Source organism: Siniperca chuatsi, linkage group LG17, assembly GCF_020085105.1.
Source record: "Siniperca chuatsi isolate FFG_IHB_CAS linkage group LG17, ASM2008510v1, whole genome shotgun sequence".
Lineage (NCBI taxonomy): Eukaryota > Metazoa > Chordata > Actinopteri > Centrarchiformes > Sinipercidae > Siniperca > Siniperca chuatsi.
This window is the reverse complement of record NC_058058.1, coordinates 22,023,317-22,043,009: the sequence shown is the minus strand read 5'-3', so window position 1 is coordinate 22,043,009 and position 19,693 is coordinate 22,023,317.

Sequence of the window (19,693 nt, the reverse complement as noted above, 5' to 3'; positions counted from 1 at the left end):
TCTTTTTTGATGTACTGGTTTCCCTCATTTCTCCTACTTTCTTTTGGATATATATCTATAGTAATATCTACCTTTAGTTTCCCTGTTCCAAGTTTCCTGCCATTTCTGTTTCATTTCTACTTTGATTATGCTTCAGCCTTACTATAATTTACTGTCATATTTACTCATTTCTTAGATGCATCTTTTGCATATTTGTCTGCCAGTTCATTTCCCTCTATGGCACTACGTGTGCTGGACTCCAGATGAATTTCACTATTACTCCTGCTTTAGTAATTCTGAAGATAGTTTGGGTTATTTCCAGCATCATGTCCTGCCTTGCTTCTGCCTGTATACTCTTGAAACTGGTTAACGCACTCCTAGAATCTGAACCTATTAACACTTTGCCTGGTTTGCTGCTTTCTGTCCACTCAAGGGCTAAACGAATAGCCAACATTTCCTCTGTAAATACTGAAAGGTTGTTACTAACTCTTTTATTTGACACAACATTTAAATCTGTTATTATGAATGGAACTCCCACTCTGTTACTATCTACTTTTGATGCAACAGTGTATATTTTAATATACTCAGAGTAATTTCCCTCTATATATCTGCTAACTGGGCTCCTATCTATATTTCTCTCTTTCTTCCTTTCCAGAAGGTGCAGGTCCACCATTATCTCTCCTAATACCCAAGGTGGAGTAACAGAGAACGGTACCGTGGGGCTTAACATCATGTCCCCTAACCCGGTTCCATTCGCTGTATTTCCTTTCGTCCAACCGAAGCTGTTGATCAGTCGTTTTTCTTTCTCTTGGCACGGTTTGAACACCTTCTGCGTAGGGTGATTCTCCTTGTGGCCCTTTCAGTTTGCCCAGTATGTTAGTGCTCTTTGGGTTCTTCTGATTTCCAGTGGCATTTCAGTCATTTCCACCTGCAAGGCTGATACTGGGGTAGTTTTTATGGCACCACAGCAGAGTCTCAAGGCCTGATATTGAATTGTATCTAACTTCTTTGATAATGTTTTTGATGCTGATTGGTAAACCATGCTGCCATAGTCTAGCACTGCCCTGATTAATCCACCATATACAGTTTTCAAAGAAATCCTGCTTGCTCCCCACTCTCTACCCCTCAAACACCTTAAAATATTCAGTACACTATTACCCTTTTCAACAACTTTTCCTCTATGAGTAGACCACGGAAGATTCTTGTCGAACCAGATCCCTAGATACTTGAAACACTCTACCCTCTCTAAACTTTCTCCTTTTTGTGAAACATACTGCCTTCGTCTTTGCCACTGAAAATCGGAAACCCCACTCCATTGCCCAACTTTCCTTATTGTTCCACTTGCAGCTTGACTGTGTCAGCAGTTTGGAAGAGTATGGATGTACATGATTATTTCTTGAGCTTTGTCTTTGAAAAATAGCGACATCACCAGCGATACACATTAGTGAATATGTGCTTAAATATTATCATCTTGTTAGCTAGCTAATCTGTCAGCATCTCCTGAGCGCACCAACTCCACTGGTGCGAATGCCGAGCCGGTTTAAAGGAAGACATTTTGACCTGTCCCAGCAGGAAAAGCACAATGAATGATGGCTGAATTCCATTTAGCTGCTTCGGTTTCAGGGTCCTGGCATTGTGCATGCTGGCTCACTGTCACACTGTCATTAATGGTCTAACCCTAACCGTTAAGTTTAAACACACTTATAGGACTCATTTGGGGCCCATAGGTTCCCCCCCCCCCGAGTTAATCCGGTCAGGCAGGCAAGTAAAATCCATTACAGAAGGGGCCTAACAGAAAGTGAACACAGTAGAGCTACATCTTCTTAAATATTTCAGCTAACCTGGTTTCTTTTTTGTTGACATTTTGCTTAGCACATCACACGCGCTGCAGTCCAGATTAACAGGCCTTTCTAATTATGTTACACAGTAAAAATTGAACATATTCAGCTGGAGTGAATGTAGACTGTCACTGACACAAAATCCAGATTTATAAGAGCTTAATGAAAGTTATGTAACCCTCATGGCAGACAGCCTCTCATCTCTCATCTGTCACTATGATCCTGGATAATCTCTTATATAAAAACCAAAGCTTCAGTTTGGGGACAGGGAATTGTTCCTACTCATCTACTCCACGCTAAACACACGGTGGCCCGTCTGACAGGGTAATCCAGTTTACAAAGAGTTAATAAAAAAAAAAATGCTCTTCCCATATCCAACCATGCAGACAAATCACTACGGATGTCAAAGTCAAGCTAAGTAACTCAGCATAAAACCGGAAATTTAGTAAAATGTACCTTCATAATAAAAGCCTAAAACATGCCCGTTGTGGAAAGATGTGTCTTGAGGTGTTGCAGAGGACAACTCAAATAGGTACAAACAATTTTATAGTATTGCGGGTGGGGGGGTCACAGCTGTCCATTACTTCGGCATAGAATACTCTTCAAATATATTTCGTTATTCCCTCTTTTACTCTTTACTGAAGGGATTTTTAGCAATGCTATCATGAAGTGACCTTTATTTTGAAATGATGAACCCCTACAAGCGGAAGTCGCATTGTTTGCACTGTCGACTCAATTTACAGCAAAGTTATTGGAGTCACAGCAAACGTTTTTGAGGGGAAACTGGAAGTTGGGATGTTTCATCGTCGTTGTCACAGCCCAGTTTAACCAAACAAACAATCATAGTCCGGTTGTATGGCCGCCATTTAGATTCCACGGAAAGATTTGTGTGTTGTTGAAGAAACGATGTCAAACACCGACTGCAAAGCAGCTAAAGATATGACAGAGGCGGTAAGTTTGTTTGATGTGAGCTATGTGTCTTGTAAAATACTTTTCCTGACAGTTTTCTTTCCGCTTAGATGGAGAAAACGATGCAGCGACTTCAAGGAAGATTCCAGACAGTCTCTGAACAGCTGGAGTCCAAAAATATCCTTTTTTTTGTAACGTGTTCCTACTGTAACTATTTACACCCAGACCACAGCTGTTGACTTTCCCTTTCAGGCGTTTCGGGCTCAGCTCAGAAATGACGCAGCATTACATTCGTTTTGGATACAGTAAGGTGTGTGTCGTCTGTGATCTCGACTGGAAGCGGTGTCCAGTTAGCTTAAACACACCTGAGGGCACTTACTAATCAAAGACACCCCTGCGATAACATGCATGGCCACTGGGGGGCGTTCCAACTTAGTTTAACGGGGGTCGACTAGCAAGAACACCACAATATCTCAACATATATCAGATGTAAGGAATAGTCATTATTTATATGTGTATTTTGTATATTAGATATAAATGAGTCAAATGTAGCTTCAATGTTTTTAGCCTTGTAGCCCAGTCCCATTCCCTTTATGGCCCTTTAATTTAGATGTTGTTTACAGTACACTTGCTAATGGGACAGTTTAAGAGGCACAGTTCCCTGTCTTTTACCTGGGTTGACATCTTTGCATGTGGTATAATACACATTGCTGCAAATCATTAATATAATATAAATCAAAATTGGTTGCTGTATTGTGCTGTGCTGTGGTCATGGTGTACAGTTCCTGGCAGATTTTCCCTTCACTTTGGCACTGGATGAGATGGGAACCCGCATTGATGACCTTGAGAGGAACGTGGCTGAGCTCATGACACAGGCTGGCATGGAGGAGCAGGCCGTTTCAAAGTGACAGCAGGCCTTCAGTCGATCTGTCGGGTGAGCTCTTGCCATGTAACCTCCAAAAACGGAGGGGTTCCTGCTGCTTTGCCAACAGTGACTTCCCTTTACTGGTGACTGCAAAGCTCCACACATTCATTCAGAAGTCTTGAAATGGGACTTCTGAGTCGACATCAGTTGATATCACTTTGAAAGTGTAGCCTAATTTCTGTGTTTTCCAAGGTGCTACCATACTGCTGACAAATCCGTGTGTGTCTCTCAGTACTAACACTAGTTACAGGTTGAGAAGCCTTGGTACAACATGCTAACACTTTATTTTCGTAGTAACGTTTTTAATTGTTACTACAAAAAAATGAAAAGATTTGTATGTCCAATCAGATTACAGCTGCCCAAGGAGCTGTAGAGACTTATTGAAAACAAACACGGTTTTCTTTACATTCAGTGTTTTCTAACCAAAACAAATCTTGTTTTTACCCTCAAGGCGTAACAAACACATTGAATGCATTTACTACCTCAAAGTATTTTCAAAGCCTTTTTTTAATGTCTTGAAACCTGCATTGTGTACATGTTGTGGTCTCCTCTTCTTCTTTTACTGGCACAATGCCCCCCTTTACAGCCACCAACTGTCCATACGTATGTGCATAGGTTGCACATTATGTGGCTGTGTCCTCATGCAAACAATGTAGGGACCTGCTTGTCAGAACAGTGTTACTCTACAGTGCCAAACACTCAACAGGCTACCCTTAAACATGGAGGAAGGAGATATTTAAAGTCCTGCCACCAAAGAAAAAGTACTGCGTGTCATGTGAGGCTGTCAAGCTGTACACTGTTACTTGAACTGTTGTTCTGCTGCACTCTGAAGCCAAAACACACATCGTTTTAACAAGGGTATATTATTTAAAATAAAAATCTAAATAAGTGTGTGATTTTATAATATATCCTTGTATACACAGCGGATCATTTATATCATGACTTCTGTATCCGACCCAGCAGTGATGTTTGCTCAGATCAACATGTTTAGGTTGTCTATATATAGAAAGGCACTTGATGTCGCTTACAAAGTTCACAGAATAGTCCACACCCTGCACGACAAACTGCCCTTTGAACTGTTTAAATTGCTGCCTAAATGGTGTAAATGATTTGTTCATAGAGATGCAGCTCACCATATCTGGTTTTTGTATCATTTGCACTGCAGTAATCTAAATATTAGTGTTCTCTTTGGTGGTTACACCTTTATTATGTCCCCATAAAACAGTGAACAAATGCAACACAAAGTGAGCTATCAGTGGCCTTAAACCTGTATGGTGGAAGTGGTGACTGCTACAGAGACAAGAGGATTTGCAAACTGAAGGATATTGTATTCTATTGTTTTATTGATGACTTTAACTTGATTTCTGGGAGAATATACTGTTTATCACATATATGCAATTTATTTCTGAGCATAATACTATATCATGTAACACACTGTATGTCACATCATGTGTCTTTTACCTGTGTAGCCACTGTTTAATGCACACCGTGTTGCACTTCAGATCAACTTCATGGTTAGATACTGTAGTTCTGTGACTGTTAATCACTGTGCACCAAAGTTAACATGCAACAGCCAAATAAAGATTTTCAAAAATCATTTCACAAATCACTTCTGTTATTTCCGTGTCACATGGTGACAAAGTTGTGTCTTTGTTTCCCACAATACCAGTTTAGCCATTTTCTCTTACTGGTACATTATGAACAATGTCATTTGTTTTTGTTGGACATACATTCATTGGATTCTTTGTAACTAAAAAAATCATGCCAGTTGAACATAACATTACAATACCGTCATTTACCAAAGATCCTTGGAACCAAGCTCGTAAAGTCTGTCCACCTTAGGTTAGAGATAAGGGGAAAGTGCCAAGTAAATGAACAATTTAAAGCCCTGGATGTTAGTTGTCTGCTGGTTGAAACTCTAAAGCTGAAGACCTGCTTTCCATCAGTCAGATATTCTACCTCTAACAAACAAACTTCATGTAATTTGTGAAAAATTGGTTTGAATCCTTTTAACATAAAACCTTGGAGTTTTACGTTATTGACTGGAACGTCCACTGACACAAACACAGAATATTGATTTGACCATTTTTATGATCCTTGTCAAATTCTCAGGGTGGTGTAAATATTTGAGATGTTTTCATGGATTTTCTTTAATTTTTTTTTCAATTCATCTTGCATTTCACCCTGGTATGTTAAACTACACCTACTGTATGTCTTTAGGTCTACTGCTTGTAAGGCTGCTGCTGAGCTAATTTGAATGGCTAAATGTTAATTGTACGAAAGTCTCATCATTCAGTTATCATCCGCTTCCAGCATCTGTTCCCTGCAAATGGAAATGGTTTTACCCATCAGACAAGATGATGTGATGTAGGTTGTCAAAGGGAATAATAACAAAAAAAAAAAGCACAGTGTGCATATTACTGCAATGTGTACTAGTGACTTAGAGATCAAACTTTGGCTGCTTTCCCTTCTTGGTGGAATTTCACATGAAGCTTTCACCGAGTGAAATGAACTTCACCCACAAACTGAAATAAACTGGTCAGCAGTAACAAAGAAAAAAGGAGGGGAGCCATTGAATGCAGAAAAGTGAGACATTTGCTTACTATGATCACAAATGGAGACGCTACGAGGCTCCGGCTGGCAGCTACAACACATTTTCAAGCTTGGCACGCTTCCCCAGGCAGCTGCTGACATGTCTCTAGAGACATAATTACAGCCAAGCAGAGTTACTGGGGATGACAAAAAAAAATGACTTGGTGTTTCTGAAGCTTTCAGGTAGCGCTGAAACAATTAGACAAGTAATCGATTTGTCGATTGTCAGAAAGTTGCTCAGCTGTCATACAGATAATAGATAATTCATTAATTACACATACACCTTCATTTCACCTTCTGTAGGTAAGCCCAACTTTTCTTTTCTCTTGCTCCACTTCTCAGAAAGGTCAAAGGTCACGGTCAGCACCCCTGGAGAGAACTGGTGTTCAGTGTCCTCCAGTCAGCAGGATGGAAATTCTGGTTGCAATACAAGCAAATGCACAGAAGACACATTCACTGATGACCTCTTGGTGGTCATAGTGCTGCTGATATACGCTCTATCCCCCTCTAGTGGTCACGTGTGCTCATTACAGTGAGTTTGCATGTCGCTGACCGTGGTCCTGAATCTAATTTGCACAGCTTATACCTGTATATGTATATACCACCTTAGTTCCACTGAGGGGAAATCTTAAAGCTACAGCATACAACGATATTTTAGAAAATAGAGTACTTTGTGTCAACAGTTTGGGGAAGGTCCTTTCCCGTTTCAACATGACAATGCTCCCGTGCACAAAGCCAGCTCCATAAAGAAATGGTTTTTCCAGTTTGGGGTGGAAGAACCGGACTGGCCTGCACAGAGCTCTGACCTCAACCCCATCCAACACCTTTGGGATGAACTGGAACACTGACTGTGAGCGAGACCTGATCACCCAACATCAGTGTTGGACCTCACTAATGTTCTTGCGTCTGAATGGGAGCAAATCCCTGCAGCAGGTTCCAACATGTGGTGGAAGGCCTGAAACCAGAAGAGTGGAGGCTGTCATAGCAGCACATTAATGCCCATGGTTGTGCAATGAGATGTTCAACATTCATATATTATAGATGTTAAGTTCAGGTGGCCACATACTTTTGGCTCATTGTGGTTGTTGATGCATTTGCAGTGTTTGTACTGTAGGTGGCAGTATTTATTAAGGTTGGCACTGCTGCTCTCTTCTCATGTTAAGACAATTTCCAGCCGAAATACATGAATGAATGAATAAATGAATAAAACTAATATTGTCATGCATGTCATATGTGCAAGAGAATGCAGTTTTTGTGCACAGGATTTGTGTGAAGTGAACATGCTGTGTGAATGTGAATGCATGTGCATATGTGTGTAAAGAGGTGGGTACATGTGCATGTGCGAGTGTACTTCAAACACTGATAGTGGTACTAGCCTCGCTGTCATGCTTGGCAAAGCCAAAGAGCAAGAACGCTGCTGACCGTGTTGCTATGGCAACCTGTGCTGAAGCAGACACTTGTCAGCTTGTGTAAGTGTATTTGTGTGTGTGTGTATTTGTGTGTTTACCCATGTGTGTGGCTATGTGTACTTGGAAGACAGCCAAGACAGGGGAGAGAGTACAATAAAAAAAAACCCTGATGTATTCTGTTCTTTGCACAGTGTGAGTGTGAGTGACGGAGACACTTTTACCATTGCCTTGATACTACTTTAGCAGTTGGGGCGGTAAATTGGGTTCACACACTCTTCTCCCCACGGTGGAGTGGTGAGTGGGTGTGTGGAGAGCCGCGGCCGGCAGAGAGGGGAGGCTGAGAGGTTCAGCCCTGTGGCCCACGCCGGGTGCTCTCCGGAGGGAGGGAGGGAGAGAGGGACGGGCTCTAACGGCTGTCTGCATGGTTAGCACTCGGCACTAGATAGGGGGAAGCACTTCAGAGAGGGTGTATGAGTGTGTGTGTGTGTGTGTGTGATTGCAAGTGGGTGTGCACACTTGTCCGCCCTGTTTCTCCCTTTCCCTAATGCTACTTTTGCACACTTCACTTACGAGGTGAAACACAAAGTAAATGTCAATAGTCTAAAGTGGCTTCCTCTTTTCTCTCATTATCCACGGATCCTTGCACATCTAGCTTTCTATCTGTGTAGATTTGAAATGTGTGTTGTTTAAGGACACGTACAGTCTCCGCCCCTGCTTTATCCTTTCACACTTCTCACTTTTCCTTCCTGTATTTACCCTTCTCTCAGCTGTCATATTTTCTCTCTCTCTGTACGCTCTTTTCTCCCAGTATTTGCGCTCTTTTTGCCTCCATTTTCCTCTTGCCATTAAATATTCTGCTGGGCATTACTGACTGGGCTTGATGGGGAAAAGTGCACTGCGTAGAGGGTCTTCTTCTTCATTCAGTTTTAGAAAAAAAAAGAGTAATTTATGGATGTCATCATGTTCTCTTTGTTCTGGGCCTGATGAGAAGATTTAGCACATGCAATGGCTTTTAATCAGTTTTCAAAGTTTTGAACTCAAGATGGCTGCTAAGTGTCACTATCAAGAAAAATGTGAAACATTGCTGCACTGCTCAAACAATGTGTTTCTGGCCATCTGATACTGTAAGTCCAATATTCACCCCCTTTAGCTCATTTTTGTCTCCACCATCTTCAGAAAGAAATATTGGCTCATTAATGGCTAAATGCTCCACTATGTTCACCAGCTAGTCGCTGACTTTGTTTGTCTGCCATTTGGTGTGGGGCTAATAGTATGCAGTGTGTTTATCAGAGCTTTTTGGCTGAAAGCTGCCGTCTGCTCAGCCGTCTGGAAATGAAGTTGATGAAAGTAGTAAGAGTGAATCAGTAAAGTTGCGGGCCATGAAACCAAAACAATGAGCTGAAAGAGACTAAAATGCTTGCATCAAGTTTAGTTGTTGGTTCCCACTCTAGTGGGAAGTTGAGGAAGTTGTGTCTTTAAAGAGTTCACTATTGCTATTGTGAATTATTATTTGTTATGATTCTTTTGTATATATTGCCCATTCATTGGTGACCCTTGACCCCTATTCAGTCAGAAAGGTTGGCTGGCGACATGGTTTGACTTTAGTAAAAGTTACTTTGAGTTAAGGTTTGTTGTTGCACTTGTTATTTATTGGTTATGATGCTGTTGTAAACCCACATTTGCTGTTGGTTACAATAAAAACCTACACATATACAATCCCTTATGAATTTTGTTTGTTTCATAATCCTTAAATGTGTACATGTGTAATATATTCATATTTGAAGCCAATAAGAGACCTTGAGAGGCAGATTTAATAGAACTGAATGGGTAAAGGTCTCACACTCCAATAATATAAATTACATGTTAAAGTGCCACTCTGAAAGAGGCCAATCTGCATAATAAGTACATTTAAAATGAGTATATTTTGCAGATAATACTTCTGTACTTATGTGAATTTTGGATCCAGGACTTTCACAGGATGCTGCACACTATAAACGGCTCCTCAAACGTTGTATCTTCTGTGGAGGTCAAACACAGAGAGAGCAGCTCTAGTCTGTGGGAGATTTCCCTTCATCTCTGACAACAACACTTCCATGATCGCACCGACAAACCAAAGAGAAGAACCAAGAACCAAGAAAGGTGTTGGGAGAGATAAGAGGTAAAAATAGACGGGCTCTCTCTTCTACAACACACATACATGCACACAAACAGGGGGACACCTGTGTGTTGCCTGCCACCTGAGGCTCTTTGATTCCTGGTGTGCTTTAATCTGTGTTGTGCTCCTGCCTGCCTTTGAAGTGAAAATCCCAGTCACCTTCGCCTCTCGCTCTCCCTCATTCACTCTCTCTCCACGCACACAAACAAACCACAAATGACCACCACCTGTTACCTTTGTCATAGTAAATGCAGACTCACAGCTCATCCAAGAGTCCAGCTCTCATTCATATATTCTGTGCTATTCTACTGTGCCGGAGGCGAGCTGTGCCTAAATTTACCCCAGCAGTTATTTTAGGACCATCGTAACATACATCACCTTCTGTCTGCTGTAATACATTTATATCTACAGGAATAGAAACTGATTTCCAACTTTGTTCTGCCACTGAAGTCTTTTCATGGCTGGAGGAAAGAGCAGCGGAGAAAAGGTCTGTAGGAGAGGAGGGGAGAAATTAGACGCAATTGTTATATGGTTATAACAATAGCATGTATAGTATATATGGTAAGATTACATTTTTTAACTCTTACTACCTCATAAATTGCATACAGGATGGAAATATTATTTATTTGGAAGTCATTTGTCACAAAAGTTCCTTCAGGAAAAGTTCGACATTTTGGGAAATAGGCTGCGCTTATTTGCTTTCTTGCCAAGAGTTAGATGAGAATTAAGAAATAGTTCAGCTCATAACCCCCTGCAAAACGACAAATTGTCATTGTTACACTTCAGTTTTTGTACGGATTAAACAACTGAAATATAATAATTTAATTTGTGTGCTTCAGAGGTGCTGGTAGGTGGATCTTGTTGCCTCAGGCTAGCTGTCTCTCCTGTTTCCAGGTTTGATAAATATGGACTACCTATTGGCTAACTAAAAAACTTATATTTGCATACTCCGAACGTATCCATGCATTGGCATGTACAGGCAGATTAGATGCAGATATGCTGGGACATAGGATGTTTATGCAAATTATAGACACACAGGGAGTTTTAATGCACATATATGGTCACATGGTGATTTTTGAAACTAATTTTCTTTATACTTTTATTTCAAACCCTCCAGTCTTTCCACTTTCCTCACACCCATCTTCCTCTCTCCCTCTTGTGCTTTCCTATTCCCATCTCATCCCTCCATCTCTCTAATCTCTTTATCCCTCTCTGCCCTCTCTCTTCATCCCTCATCATCTCTCCATTTGCCTTTCTTCAACCCTTTCATCACTTCATTCCTCTGTCTGCATCTGTCTTGCTTCCCATCTCTCCATCCATCTCACTCTCACTCTCTCTCTCTGTATTAGTGAAAAATGGGTGTGTCCTGGGGATCGGCAGCCAGCAACCGACCCCGTCTCTGTCGCCATGGAAACTGGGTCAGCTTCATGGTAGCCATGGCAGTGAGATGTGTGTGTTCTCCCGTGACAGGTATTTGTGCATCTGTGCATGTGTCTGTGTATCCTCACATATGTTTTAATCAGAGATAGGTGTGTGTGTGTTTGTGTGTGTGTGTGTGTGTGTGTGTGTCAGTGACATGTGGGTGCAGGTTGGGGGCATGCTGGAAATAGACAGGCCATGGAGATGAAAAACAAGTGAGTGAACACGGTGTGTGTGTATGTGTGCTTGTTTGTGTTCATGTGTAAATCTGTGTGAGAGGCTCATATTGCCTTATAAAGAAGTAATTTCTGAGGATATTGACATCACATGGCATCTATATTATTATAATATTATTATATTGCACTATAAAAACAATGACAACATATTGCATACTATACTGTGCTGACGCTGTTTTAATCCTGCATTGTATTGCAAATATTGATATTATGATAATATTCCATTACTGACCTGAATGACAGAAGCATCTATCACTGACCATTCGCTAAATACCTCGCCTGAACAGTGAGTGCCTAATCTTAGCTTAGCAATTGTAACAAGGCACAGCAGGCCTGTCAAGCTTTGGATTTCTCCACATGCTGAAGCAGTGTGCATTAGGCTGTAGTAATAAAAATAGATACTTTTTTTAATTTTTTATTTCCAAAACCAAAAACACAAGAGCAAAAGTGTAAGGAATGGATTCAACAGTGTGTTTATCTGTGCTAATTTAAGCTGTAATCATTAGCATGCCTGGCTAACTAGCTCACTACCTACGGTCGTAACTGAACGTAACTTCCAAGTTCAAGGTGCACATCACTGATTAACTAGGTTACATTAGTTTGTGGGGTTACAGGTTATGGTCACGACTAGCCCCGAGCTCCGTTCATGACTAGCACATGCACTGGTTGCGTTTACGTTAGCAGCTCTGTTCTGCTCTTTGTTGGATTTGTGGAATTTTACACTGCAGCAACCACAGCCAATGAGATAAAAGCCTAAAAGCCTTTTCTCTTGTAACGTTAAAGTGAAAACATACTGCTTGAAAATACGCACAAGTATGTAAGCTAAGCAAACAAGGTTATATTATAATGAAATAATACATTTTTACATGTACATTTTTTACATTTTTCCTCATCGTACTAGGACTAACTAGCTCTACACTGCAATTCAAGAACAATGCTGTTTCTTTATTTCTATTTCTTCTAAATAGATCATCAACTGGTGAGGACACTGACTTTTATCATGATATCATGTACATATTTAAGACCCTTTTACAGGATTCTCGTTTTAAAAAAAGTCAGCAACATTAAAAAGTCAGCCAGTGACAGCTTTTTCACCCAAGTCGTAGCGCTAACATTAGCTTAATTAGCAAGCTAGCTACAGCTGATAAAATCTGCCTGCAACAGGTGTCATTTCAGTCGACAGAATCGACAGTCTTTTACTAGAAACGAGAAGCCTGCTTTTGTCTACCTCGGTCTGCAATCAAGAACCCATTGTAACAAAATGTTTTTTTTTATTATTTATTTAAATTTAATAAAAAAATGTTTGTAAACTGCATATGTGTGAATGGAAAGCTTGACAGCAACAGTAACATATGGGAGCATAAGGCCTCCCTGAATTGTGTATAACGAAGCCTTGCAGATGCATTAAGGTGTTGAGGACCCTACGCTTTCCTCTCCCTCACCTTCTCCCTCCTTTCTTCCTCCCCCCCTCCTCACTTACTCATTACCACAGCTAATTAAGGATCTGTCAGACTGCCTCTTTCTCCTCTCCCTTTCTCCCTATTTTTTCTTATCATCCAACTTGCTCTTCGTCTCTTTCCATGTGAAGTCACTGGAGTGGAATTATTGTCCGATTCGAGGTGATCGTCATGGTTGCCTAACACCCCCCCACCCCACTTTCCCCTCACTTCATCTCTCCCTGTCTGCTCCCTTTTTTGTCCCCTTATGATTAAACGGTTCAGTGCCCAAGGCAGTACATCCATTGGTCTGATAAAAGACAGGGTCATTAACACCAGTGAACTCCATCTCCAGAGAGGTGAGAGTCGTTAGTTTTCTGTAAAAAAAAATGGCAAGAGAAAAAGTTCATACTGTAACATGAATTACCAGTGAAGAAATATGGATTTTTAATGTCAGTTTTTCTGGGGCTGAAGGTGCTTACAGCTAGCATTTTGTACTCAATACATTTAAATTTGATCTTCATGTATGGGAGAACCCAGGACCCACCTAAAAACATACATTAGATAAATAAACTGCTTGCTTTTAAAGTTATGGTTATGCATGATTTCTAAACAAAAAGAATACTTTTTTACATGTAGATGTGTAAATGAACCCATGGATTGAATGGATGGATGTGGAAGTGTGTTCTGTTGCATCTGTAACCACAGTGATGTCACATATTTGAGCACAAAACAGTCCCAATTGTGTGTTTAAGACTTTAGTACATCAAGAGCTCCTAAAAGCAGGTTTCACTGCAGATTTTATAGATTAGCAGACTCAGAAAAACACTTCCACACTGGAACGATTTCTCTCATCAGCAGATTTAAGCAGATTTGAGATTTCAGCTAATTTAAAATGACTCCTCTGCTTCTCCTGCCTTTCTAGAACGAGGAGGCTGACCTGAATAATAAGATGATCCTGAATAAACACCTGCATACATGATGCATAACAACTCTTCTGCTGGTCTGATGCCACAGTACACGTATTGCCTAAGATAACCTGACTCCTATTTTCTGTCTACACCATCGAACAAAATGGCAGATGTTGACCAGGGACGGAGAGGTCATCACAAGACATTTTCCCCAATCTCATTACATCGCTGCAGACAGGAGAGAGGAGGAGAAGTAAAGAGGAGAGAGGGTGAAGAAAAGAGGGGTCATTAAAAGGAGAGATGAGAGGAATGTCTTCTTCGAAAGGTCACTGGACTCTGTTTTGGACACAGCGGCAGGTTTGAAACCTGAAAAGGTGACAGTCAAAGCTGTGTTACACTCCGGCTTGTGTAAAGTAGACTGACTGAGCCTTAGTGACTTTTTGCCAGATCGATCGACAAAAATGAAACACACTCGCAGCGTTCGCATGGTCTGTTTAATCTCAGTGCTGGTAATCAGCTGCAAGGATTCCTCTCTCCCTCACACACTCTCTACAGCCAGTGAGAAGAGAAATAAAAAGAGGAGGAGGAAGGAAAGGTGGGGATGAAGAACAGAGAAGATGTGTAAGGATTATGGGGTGGGAGGGCAGGAACAGGACTTAAAGGAACAAAATAACAGTGAAAACTGTTTTTTTGTTTTTATTTCACCCTTATTTAACCAGGTAAGTCCCTCTGAGATCAGAAACCTTTTTAGCAAAAGAAACCTGGCCAAGATGGCAGCATAGAAAAGTTGCAGTTTTCTTAAATTATGTCAAAGATATCAGATTCCTGTATTTAATTTTCTATTGCAGACTAAGTGCATAGACAAGGACGCATCGAGGCTTTCTTTCCCATCTCTGTCCGTACATTAAAGACAGACAGCAAATATACAGTATGTCTTGTGATTTGACAGAATGATTGCAAGATGAACTCTGTGAAATAAGTTTGCAGAGATATTACAGAAGTTTGCCAAAAATACCTGTATTTTGTCTCCATTAAATGTTGTGTTTCCCTCTTGGAGCCAACAAGTCCTCCAACAGATCATTTCGTCACTGCCTTCCAAAGCTGAGCTATGAGCTTTTCTGATCTAACGCCCCAGCTGGCAGGATGTCATAGTTTGTCAGTGCTTTTTGGGAGCATTTTTGACCTTTACTGGACAGCTGATAGACAGAAAGTGAGGGGCGAGAGAGAAACAAAAACAGTGGACAATTCTGCAACACTCTGGATTACAGTCAATACCAGTCCAGTTTAACTAGTTGGTAAAAAGGCAAACTTTAATTTCAGGTCTGTGACGGGACACAAATTCCCATCTCCTGCATGAAATTCTGACATGCTACACATCCGTCTACCCCAACCTCCACACCCTTACTTTTCATGGAGCTACATGCAGCAAAGTGCATTCTACTTCTTGCATTGGCACTGAGCGTTGGCGTGAGATGGGGAATTGTGCAATATGTTACTAGGATCCACCTCCCCTCTAGTTAAGTTTAGGCGACTAAAACAAACAGCATTCTCTGTTGTTGAAGTCAAACACTTTGCCAATGTCCTTGCAGAGAGTCATGCTACTTCTGCCTTTTCTTCACACCACAAAACATAAACATAGGTTGTTTCAAGTGTGTTCTGGTCAGGACAGTATCTGTGGGTCGTTCAGTAACAAATATGTCATCTTTTTTTAATATGCAATTGCAGCATCCAGTTGGGCAAAATGTATAATTTTTAAGGAGAAAAGCCACTATGTGAGAATTTTAAAATGTCTGACTATGGCGCCTCTCAGAAGCAAAATAAGAAAAAGGACATATAAGACTGCAGTAGAGCAGGGAGCCGTTTAATTTTACTAGAAACAAAAACCTATGCCATCAGATTAATTTGAACCTTTTGTCAAAATCTGATCAGTGGACTGATGACATTAGTGGAAGAATTATTCAGATCCTTCACGTAAGTAAAAGTACTAATACCACACTGTGAAAATACTCCACTGCAAGTAAAAGTCCTGTATTCAAAACCTTACTTAAGTAAAAGTATGTAAGTACAAAATGTATTCAATGTATCAAAAGGAAAACTACTCATTCTGCAGTAAAATGTTCCCTGTCAGTGTTTTACTATATGATGTTTCTGGATTAATATTACTGCTGCATGTATGTTACATTTTACTGCTGTTGTTGTTTAAGGTTGCACTCATTTTAACTACTTTATATACGGTTGGGTAGTTTAATCTACAGCAATGCATCATATTCTACAAGCTCATCATATGTTTGTAGTGTCGCTGTCACTGTTAAAACTACGAATCTCTAAAAAAAGAAAGTCAAGTTTTCATGAGCTCAGAAAATCCAGCTAATCCAGGGGGGATTTTAAATAGTTTGTTTAGCTTAAGCCCTAAAGGAACACTTAATACTTCAGTTTATCAGAAATTTAATAAATTCTAAAACACCAAATTGGTGATGGTTTTCACTGGACAGGAAGGGTATGAAAAATTAAAATCAAATGAAATGAAAAAAGTTACAGTAGCAACATTTGTAAACTTCAGCGATGTCAGACATAATGTATGTATCAACAAAGGAATGAATGAATGATGAAGCAGGGTCAAAATGGAGAGGAGGAACTAGAGGACAGGAGGAGCGGAAGTGTTAAGGGAGAATGGAAAAGGAGGATGGGAGAAAGAGGAGAAGGCAGGGAATGGCAGCTGGAAGGAGGTAGGCAGAGCAGCCGTCCTTTGTGGAGTGTGGAAAGGTCAGTTAGACAGTTTACAGGCCACCATCACACGGAATTACACACCACACACGCAACCTCAGACACACACTGGAGACATCAGTGGAGGTTTGAATTTCCTTATCAGGCTGCCAGTTTGCCCATCAATTAGCATGAATAAGATTGTATCATCTCTCTCTGAGGAATGGCCACAGCTATGTGCTGTGATCCACACATACTGTATCTTCCAGGTCTGCTCTTAGTATTAGAACAAAGCACTGTAAAAAAAACACAGATCCATGTTAACAAATAATTTTTCTCCACTCGTGACACAAAACACAGCCTGTGAAGTGATAATTCCAATTGTTTCCAGTGGAAGATGAATTCATTTGAGAGTCATTTTAAAATCAAATGATATGAAGCAGCATAAAAATGGCAAAACCCTGCAGCGTCAACAGAATAAGTAGTTAAAAGAGGAGTCAGGGAAAGTACTACACCGAACAGTACCAAAGTGTGGAGATGAATGTTAGGATGGTGACAGAGGACAGGGGAGATGAAAGAGAGAAGAGAAGGATACGAGGATGAGGACAGGCTGGATGGGTTGTCTCCCTTGGCAACCCTCTGTTGCCGATGGACACACACACACACACACACACACACACACACACACACACACACACACACACACACTCATGAATATTCATAGAAGTAAAAGAGAGAGGTTCATACTATATTCATACAATTTTCAATAAAGCATATTTCAATTAGAGGGCAAGAGATTCATTTTATATCAATTAATGCAGTTTCAATAATACATATTTGAATTAGAGGGAGAAGAAGGGAAGGAGAGGCAGAAAGACAAATTGGAGAAAGGACATTTTCTAAAATACTTCAAGGAATAGTTCAACATTTTGGGAAATACACTTATTCGCTTTCTTGCCAAGAGTTAGATGAGAAGACTGATATCACTCACAATATGTCTGTACGGTAAATATGAAGCTACAGCCAGCAGCTGGTTAGCTTAGCGTAGCACAAAGACTGGAAACAGGGAAACAGCTAGCCTGGTTTCATCCAAAGATAACAAAAGACCTTCACATAACCCACGGTAAAACCACATCCTGCCATTTTTACACTTCTGTTTTTGTATGCATTAAACAAACAATATAAAACGTGTTAATTACTGAGCTTCGGAAGTGCTGCTTGGCTGATTTTTGTTTACCTTCAGTCATTGCCACGCTAGCTGTTTCCCCCGATTACGGGTAAGATAAGCTAATTCCAGCTAGCTTTATATTTTTCCTACATAGATATCAATCGTCTCATCAACTCTCAGCAAAAAAAAAGTGAATAAGTGTATTTCTCAAAATGTCAAAGTGTTCATTTAAAATGAATAAATCCTGCTCATTGTATCTGCCATGATTTCAGCCATTTACCTCCCATAATGCCGTGTAGTTCTATACACTCAGGCAGATCCTGGTTGTTTTATGTGGTTATCTCTTTCAGAGTGATTGATGCTTACCTTGGATTGAAGGACACACACACACCATGGCATCCAAAAAGTGTGTGTTGCAGTGGTCCTGCAGAGTAATGGACATTTACCTTGTGCTAAAGGTCATGTCACTCCCAACGAGAGGCCCCGGCTGACCTTGGCTAATCAGACTGTAACACATTTTTCCTCCTCTCTGTTATAAATCAGTCTCTGTTTTCTGTCTTTTTCTACTATTTCTTCACTCTCCCAACACTTCTGTCAGACTCCCACAGAGACAGATACTACCGCAAGGCAGAATTTCTTGTCTTTCGGTTTGATTGAAAAGTCTGAAGATGTGTGTTTTACTCATTAACTTGACTATAAATTGTTAAATAAGAACAATAATAAAACTGTCTTTGTCATCGCAGTGTTGTTTATGAGCACAAATGGTAGATTGACAGCACATAAATGGAGAGGAAATACCAAAATAATGCAATAGTTAATAAAATCATCAATATACAAGCTCCCCCTACTCACCCCCCCACACACCCAGACACACTCAATACATGCGCAACCGTGATATTATAACCAGCTGAGATTATGTCAACCGTCATGTACACATTAACTGAGTTATCACACACACATCATAGCTGAAATGTGAGCATAAGTGAAATAATGGGGTTGGGTTACTTGTTAATCTGAGTTCTGTTCAAATTATCGAATAAAATTGGCTTAATTGTTATAATAGGTATCTTATGTAAACTCAAATAAAATAATAATGGATGCTATAATCAATTTGGATTTTGCAAATAACAACAGAGTGTAAAACCATGTCAGCACAAAAGAAATCAATACATGCACTACAGTTGAAATCATTATATAATCATGTGGGACATTATGGGAGGCTCTGCCCTCAAAGACAAGACAAAAGGCACAAAATAATTCTCCACAGTCACTTTTACTATCTTAAAATGACATTTAAGCCATTAAGAGAAAAGACGGTGTTTCCCAATAACACCTGGAGCTTTTCTCTTTCAGTTAATAGATGAAATATGGAAATGTTATAATAGGTACGTCCTTCTATTCTTTGCAGAAAGTGAGTCTGTGTCAGTTTGACTTACAGACATACATACATTAACCATAGTTTATTTGCCAAAACCACAATTTCCCCTAACCTTAACCATACCGTTGTTGCTATGTGCAGATATTGTTGGAAGCAAGAATTTTCTAAACATTGTCGGTGAATTAACGTAATCCTGGGTTTTGCAGAATCGTCCATTATCAACGTTCTTGTTGGGCGATATGGTTGCAGACATGATAAGGGCATTAAAGATCCCCTCCACACATGTTTTAAGTCCACAAGAGAATACTCTGCTACTACTACTCTGATACTCTAACCTTTCACATACATCATTCTGCACAGTGAAGTGTAAACATCCAAGTGAAGTAACAATAAGTAAAACACATTTTTGAATGGAGAGGGACTTTAAGATATAAAACGTCCTTCTTTATTACCTAATCTCAGGACCTGTCTGGTAGTGGGTCCCTGTGTCAAACCTAGTTTTATGACCTACATTAATGTGGAATATGCTAAAAGGAACGGGGTTAACAGGGATGTTTGTTTCCCTGTGGGCTTATGAAATAAATTTCCCAGCCAGCTCTATCATGTAGCCCAAACGACCACCACATAAAAGGAGC